General features: G+C 41.0%; 1 protein-coding gene across 7 annotated transcripts in view; it reads left to right on the forward strand.

The window, feature by feature from the left end:
• The window catches only part of SLC16A12 (solute carrier family 16 member 12), a 98,464-nt gene that overhangs the window by 38,818 nt on the left and 51,783 nt on the right, over window positions 1–7,863 (forward strand). The window lies entirely within an intron of this gene.

A 7,863-nucleotide genomic window follows, 5' to 3' on the forward strand; every position in this document is an offset into this window, starting at 1 on the left:
TGTTTCTCCACCTGCCTTCTCAATCTCTGTGCCTTTACATATACTGTTCCTTCTGCCCGAAACACTGTTCCCACCATCCTGAGTTGCTCTCCCCCAAACCTGTCTCTGGTATCTTTGGTTGCAGGTAACATCAACTCATTACACTGTTGTAAGGTAGAGGGGAACTTTTATGGAATGTTACACGGACAGGAAGAACACGGGCCATAAAGTAGTTCAGGGGAACTTGGGGCAGGAAGAGCCGTTAGGTTTTCTGAGCAGCTGCAGTCAGGGCCTGGAGAGCCACTGGAGCTAAAGGAATTGACTCCTCTACCTCACCCTCTCCGTGTGCCACATGGTTGCTTGCTCTGAGTCTGTACCAGGGTTTTGCAGCCTTGTCATGATTGACGCTTTGGGCCAGATAGTACTCTCTCTTTTTTTTTTGTAGAGCTGTCCTTTGCACTGTAGGGTGAAGCAGCATCCTTGACCTTTGTCCACCAGATGCTTAAAAAAGCACTCTGGCTGCGACAGCAAAATATGTGTCTAGACATTGCCGAATGTCCCCTGGGGGACCAAACTGTCCCTGGTTGAGAACCAGTGGTCTGCACGGATCTGCTACCTTCCTCTGCTGGTCCTCAGATCCTGTGGGTATGTACGTGGCAGAGAATGGCTCCCCAGCTTGCCTCCTAGCACCTCCCAGCTCCAGCCTGACTCAAGTCACTTCATTTTCCCATTCCCAGTTCCGAAGACGTAGAATCTCAGAGTTTGGTTCAGCCTGTGGTTGGCTCCTTGGGATCAGGTGTGGACTCCTGTTCAGTGAGCTGGGCCAGGGAGGTGCAGATCTTACAGAACTGACATGGCTGCAGGGCCCCTCCCCCAGGGTCTGCTCTTGGATCATTCTGAATGATGGAGCTGAATTCCCTTGAAGCTGAGCTGGATAAAATTTCTAAAAATATTTTATTAAAACATTGCCTTTTAAAAAATTTTATTTCATATTGGAGTATAGTTGATTTACAATGTCGTGTTAGTTTCAGGCATACAGCACAGTGATTCAGTTATACATATACATATATCTATCTTTTTTCAGATTCTTTTCCCATTTACTATTGGGTATACTTCCCTGTGCTATGAAGTAGGTCCTTGCTGATTATCTATTTTATATATAGTAGTGTGTATCTGTTAATCCCAAACTCCTAATTTATCTCTCCCTCCCACCTTCCCCCTTTGGTAACCCTAAGTTTGTTTTCTAAGTCTGTGGGTCTGTTTCTGTTTTATAAATAAGTTTATATCACTTTTTTAGATTCCACATATGTGATATCATATGATATTTGTCTTTCTCTGTCTGACTTACTTCACTTAGTATGATAATCTCTAGGTCCATCTATGTTGCTGCAAATGGCATTATTTCATTCTTTTTTATGGCTGAGTGATATTTTTTAAACATGGAACATTGAACATGACTGAACAGAAATGAAATGTATGTAATTTGTAGAGAGGGTATAGTGCAGTGGTTAAGACCACAGTCTTTGGAGCCAGATTGTCTGGGTTCACTTTCAGCTGTGCCACATGCTGGCTGTGGCTTGGACAGACTGCTTGATCTCTCTCTGCCCCAGTTTCTTCATCTAGAGAATGGCAGTAATAATAATAACAAGAACAACAGCAATAATAATTAATACTAGTATATCACTTACCACATGTGCCAGGCACTGTTCTAAGTATGCTAGTTAACTAAATTCTCACAGCTGTGAGTTGAAACCTTTTCAGAAATCCTTAGGACCAAGTGTTTTGTTGTGGTATGTAGAACATATATATGTAGGCCCCCAACAGGGCTGGGGGAAGCGCCCTGTGATCAACCAACCACAAATGATTCTGCACTAAAACATAAGAATATCCCACTCGGAAAGATAAATAAAAACTATGAATGTTTGGGTCTAGCCACAAAATGAGTACGTTGCCAACCTATGGAAAAATTTTGGAAAAAATTTTCAGAACTTTTTGGAATTGTACACTTGTATATTCATCCCCATTTTATAGAAGAGGAAACAGGTTCAGAGAGAGTTAGTAACCTGACCAAGGTTACAGAGCTAAAAGTGCAGAAGCTGAGATGTGGACTCAGGCAGTCTGATGACAAAGGACTTTCTCTCGAGCCTGGTGTTATAATACTTCATATATCAGAGGGTTGTTGTGTTAAATGAGTTAATATGTGTAAAGAAACACTGAGAGCAGGTGTGGCACATAGTGAATGTTATTTAAGCATTAATTATTATTGTAATTTTTCTTCATTCTAAGGGGTCACTGAGATTTATTATCATAGTGGTCGACAGTGCAGTGATGCATTCAGGGTCCATTAAAAGCAGTGCTTCCCAACCTCTCTCATGGAGCCAGACCTCAAAAATCATGATCTTTCTCAGCCAAATTGGGGTAAACTACGAGACTGTTCCTGGCCTGGGCTCTGGCCAACTCAAGGTTCTGCCCAGCTGAGGGATCCTGTTATGGGCTGAATGCTTGTGTCCCCCCTCAAATTCATATATGGAAGCCCTGACCACCAGTGTGGCTGTTACCCATTTGAAGATGGGGCTTGTAAGGAAGTGATTAAGGTTAAATGAACTCATAAAGGTGGGGCCCTTTCTGATAGGATTAGTGTCCTTATGAGAAGAGATACCAGAGAGCTCCCCCCACCTCTCTCTATTTCTGGCCAAACACACCCCCCGCCCCCAATACACACACGTGGCAAGGAAAGGCCGTGTGAGGACACAGCAAGAGGGTAGCCATTTACAAGCCAGGAAGAAAGCTGTCACCAAAAACCAAATTTGTCAGGACCTTGATCATGGGCTTCTAGCCACCAGAACTATGAGAAATAAATGCCTGTTGTTTAAGCCACCCAGTCAGTGGTATTTTGTTATGCAGCCCAAGCTGACTAATACAGACCCATATCACACCTGTAGCACTGTTCAGCAGTTGGGAAGCTCTGAATTAAGACATGTTGATGTATTTCCTTGTATACAAAATGACTCCAAGCCATTGAATTTTCCGGGTCTTTTCTTTTTCTCTTTTCTTATTTTTCTTGGTCGATTCTATTGCCATTAGACTCTTAACAATGATCTCCTCACACTTGGTTACAGATTTGTCTGTGATATCTTTTTGCACTGCACTGTGATTATAGCTTATCATTGGCGGGCTTGAAACCCATGAAAACAACCTTGTTAACATAGAATACACAGTAAAAATACACTGGCCTTTGGAATGTAGACTTCAGCCATTCATCAGCCTTTTTTGCTCTGTTCTTAATCGATTGCATTCTTGAGAAACAAGAAATCAAATAAATTAAATTTGTATTATTTGACATTCTCTTTTAAGTGAGGAGTATGGATTTAAGACTTGAACGGTTAATTACAGATGAAACTGTACTTTTCAATCTTATAGGCAATTAATTATTTTGTAGAAATCAAAATGTTTATTTTCTATTCTCATTCTAAGATCCTAAAATTATTTCAATATAAATCAAGCCTTTATTTAATTTTACCCTGAAAATATTAAGGAACTCATTCTTCTACTAGCCCCCAGCCAAGACAGTTTTGTCATTGTCAGCATTCTCTCAAGAAGTTTATCAAAGAAAGGGAATGATATCCTTACGTGGGCCTAAAATGCCACGAGAAAGAACATCACATTCTCATTCTGTCTAGTACAGTTGCCCGAAAGTGGATGTTTTCATTCCCTATTAGTTACTCATCAAATATTTTATCACTTTTTAAGAGAAAAACAATTTTGAAATTTATAGTGAAAGAGCATGCTGGAATAAATTTCTTTATTTTACACACACACAACACATACATTCACTTTTTTGGGAAAATTACCCAGAACTAAACTCTGCTCATTGGATTGTTTCCTTAGACAGCCTTAAAAAATGATTGTAAATTTTCTCTTTCCACAGATAGATTCTTGTTTTCAGCCTGTTAGGAAGAAAAGAAGTGAGGGGTGACCTTTAATCCAAGTATAAGAGAGTGGTCCCAAAGTAAAGCCCGCCTAAGTATTCCAAGAGGATAAAATCTTGACAAGTTTAAAAGAAGAGGGCAAACCCAACCATGGTAAAGATATAAAATGTCAAATGTCAACTCTGTCAAATATGCAAAACATATATGAATCGATGTTGAATGGGAAAGAAAGCAGTAAGAATACACTTAGATACAACTATGTAAAAGTGGTTTTATTACTTTTTATAAGAAGGGTATAAGATTATTCCAAGAAGTTCGGAAAATACAGGAGGAGACCATTCATAATCTTACTTTCCTCACACAACTATTTTCTTTCTCTCTGCATTCCCTTCTCATTTTGTCCTTGTGCACATGTATTTTCTGTAGTTGTACTCATAGCTTGTACATTTTGTGTTCTGACTATGAGTTAGCCCAACACAGGCATTTTTTGGGTGCTGCTACAGTCCTCATAACCATCATTCGTAAAGGCTTTATAATGATCCATGGTTGGGACATGTACTACTTAGGAAAAGTCACTAAAAAGGGAAGAGAACATGGACACAAATATTCGATATACAGATATTTGCCTGCAAAGAATTTCAGTGTGCAATTCAAAAGAAAGAACCAACTAAATACTGCAAAGAAGTAAAAATTAGTTTAAATGTTCAAAGAGCATAGTATTTCTTGGATTTATTGTTTTCCCCATCATTTTCTCTTTGCCACTCTCCCTCATTCAATTATTTAGCTCTTTTGCCTTGTCCCAATATCATAAGGGAAAATTGACATAGAAAGATGAAGTCTCTGGGTCTCTCCCTTTTTTCCTTTGGATACTCTAAGACAAGAAATATGGGTGCTTTCAGCTATGATAAAGATACTTATTTACTAATAATTTGCTAACCATGTCACTATTTGAGCTAGTAACTGGTATATGTTTAACTTAGATAAGTATTTTTTGAGTGCCTACTGTATGCTACTATATAGGTTGTATAATTGCTTTGCTTTTTTTTTTGTTTTGCTTCACTTTTTTTTTTTTTTAATAAATTTATTCATTTATTTATTTATTTTTTTAAATTTTTGGCTGCATTGGGTCTTCATTGCTGTGCACAGGCTTTCTCTAGTTGTGGTGGGCGGGGGGCTACTCTTCGTTGTGCTGTGAGGGCTTCTCATTGCGGTGGCTTCTCTTATTCCAGAGCACAGGCTCTAGGTGCGCAGGCTTCAGTAGTTGTGGCACGCGAGCTCAGTAGCTGTGGCTCCCAGGCTCTAGAGCACAGGCTCAGTAGTTGTGGCGCACAGGCTTAGTTGCTCCGTGGCATGTGGGATCTTCCCAGACCAGGGCTTGAACCCGTGTTCCCTGCATTGGCAGGCGGATTCTTAACCACTGCGCCACCAGGGAAGTCCTTGCTTCACTTTTTAATTTGGAAAATTATTGAAAGATACAAAAGAAGATGAAAAATGTATCAGCTGGTATAATAGGGAAGGGAATTAATGTATGTTATTATGTGAATATTTTAATAGGTGTCAGGAGCTTTTACACATATTTGCCCTTTAATCTTCATTAAAGCCCTAATAAAGAGGAACGATTAACTTCAATATACAGAGCAGGAGACAGACTCAGGAAGCTAAGTCGCATGTCAGGTTCATACAGCTATTAGTTGTCAGCACTGGGTTTCAAAGCCAGGCATGTCTGACCCCAGGCCAGGTGCACTGGTTTATGTGCTTCAAAATGCAATGCAGCATCCATATTTGTAGCAATCTTAAAGGCCTCAAAGAGCAGTAGTATAACTGAGGGCAGGGGAAACCTCTGGAACTCTTTAGAGAGGAGTATCCTGTCAGAGGAATGTGGGTTTCTTTTTTCTTCTTAAAACATTTTTTTTCTGAGCCATGTTATGTTACTATTTACAGCTGCATCGTGGCCTAAGGGCCTCTTGTAAGCCTCATCAGAGAAATGTGCTTTCAGAACAGCTTTCACACCCAGCCTCAGAACACATGTGAATGCCTCCATGTGAAGTCTTTGGAGAGGAAATGGTGATAGATTTTCTTCTGCCCTTTAGAAGGTTCTGCTTTATAACTTTTATTTTACAAATTAAAGTTATATAACAGCTTTATAGTGGTTATTCTCCACACTATCTTGATATAAAGTATTATGATAGTCATAGGATATTGAAATTTTAAATTCCTGTCCCTTTCCTAAGACTCGTGGAAGCAGTCTATAACAACAATAGCCACGACAGTAAGAAGAGCTAACATTTATTTGAATGCGTACTACGGGCAGATCCCATGCTTTGTGATATAATATGGATTACCTCATTTCATTTTCTTAACAACTCCATGAGGTAGGAATTGGGATCAAAAGGATCAATAAAAACCACCTGTCTTCTCACAAGTTCAAAACCAATTTAGAGGTAGAAACAGGAATCAACGATTAAAATGCTGCCTTATGTGCTAATAATGCTGACAAGAGGGGGATGAGGCTTAGGACTACCAGCCAGGAAGGACTGCAGTACTCTGGGTACATCAAAGATGGACTTACCCAGTCAGCACCCTTGGAAGCCCTCAAACAACCACAGGCGTCCTTTGAAGGGCGCGTACCCCTGTTTCATGTACAGGGTGGAAGAGCTGAGAAGGTTGAGTGCTCTCTACTCACAGGCAGATCCCAAGTGGAAAAACAAAAAGCTGAGCACGTGCATCTGTTTCTCCCAAACCCATGAATCAGATAACCAACTTCTCCTCCTGCAGAGAAAAGTAGGTGAGTAGGTAAACACCAGGGGTGCGAGCTCCACTGGAGTTTCTGCCCCATGGAATCAATGGAAAGGAGGGCTTTGTCCCTAGTTGTAGGTACTGTGCATGGCTCTACCCTGCAGATGAGGAAACTGAGTCCCTGAGACACTATATAAGAGTCATAATTAGTAAGCGCAGGAAAGTCTAAACAGACTCACTCTCTAAGTGGTGGAGTCAGGATTAGCGAGGCCAGCTGGGACAGGCTCTCACTTCGTTCAGGTACAAGGTCATGGGAAACTAAAAAGGGAGGGCAGGTGTGAGAGGGATACCAGCGGAAGTGGTACGAGTTGGACTCACTTATTCTGAGGGTTGGGGAGGAGAGTCAAAAGACTCAGAGTGTTCTAGCATACCTAGTTGGAAAATGGTGAAAGCATGAAAATAAAATGTGTCTCCAGGAGAGACCAGCCAGTGCTTTGAAGGCATGTGACTTTGAGGTAACTTATAGGCTGTTGGAAATCGGAGTTTTCAACTCAGGAGGAAGATCGGCAGCAGAGATGCAGATTTTTGAGTTGTCCTTTTAAAGGTGATCGCTGGCTGAAACTAAGGGAGTGTTTTAGTATGAGCAGCAAAAGAGGAGTTTGGTTCCACAATTGAGTTTTGTGTTTGAAATACACGAAAAGATTTGAATTGGTAACCTTGAGTGGCTTGATCTAATTTAAAGGCAAGGCCCAGCAATGATTGGCTCAGGAGTTGATCTCGTTTTTAACCATAGCCCTAGTGCACTACAGGGCAAGCTTACAGGTTACCCTGGTGTGCAGGACAGTTTCCATTTGCACCTCCAAGTTCACTGTTCATCCCATTTCCACCCACTTCTCTGCCCTGGAAGGCTGACACTTATAGGCTACATCAACTGGGTTCCTGTTCGGTTTAGCCACTGATGGGACTTGGAAGGCAGGAAGAGGGTGAGAGGTTGGTGTATTTTTTTCCTTGGTTCTTTTACTGTCAGATCCTTATGGACTGGCTGCTTTCCTTTACCCAGTGACTCTGCAGAAGGTTCCAGTAACTACTCCCTCCCTTTGCCTCTCAGGCCTAGAAGTGCTAGTGTTACTGGCCCCAGAGGACTCTACTGACCTTTGTTAGATTTTATGAACACTTGTTCACACCTTTATAAATAATATCTTTGTTGAAGTCTCCCCAG

The sequence above is a fragment of the Balaenoptera physalus genome (genome assembly GCF_965194825.1).
Source record: "Balaenoptera physalus genome assembly, chromosome: 14".
Classification (NCBI taxonomy): Eukaryota; Metazoa; Chordata; class Mammalia; order Artiodactyla; family Balaenopteridae; genus Balaenoptera; species Balaenoptera physalus.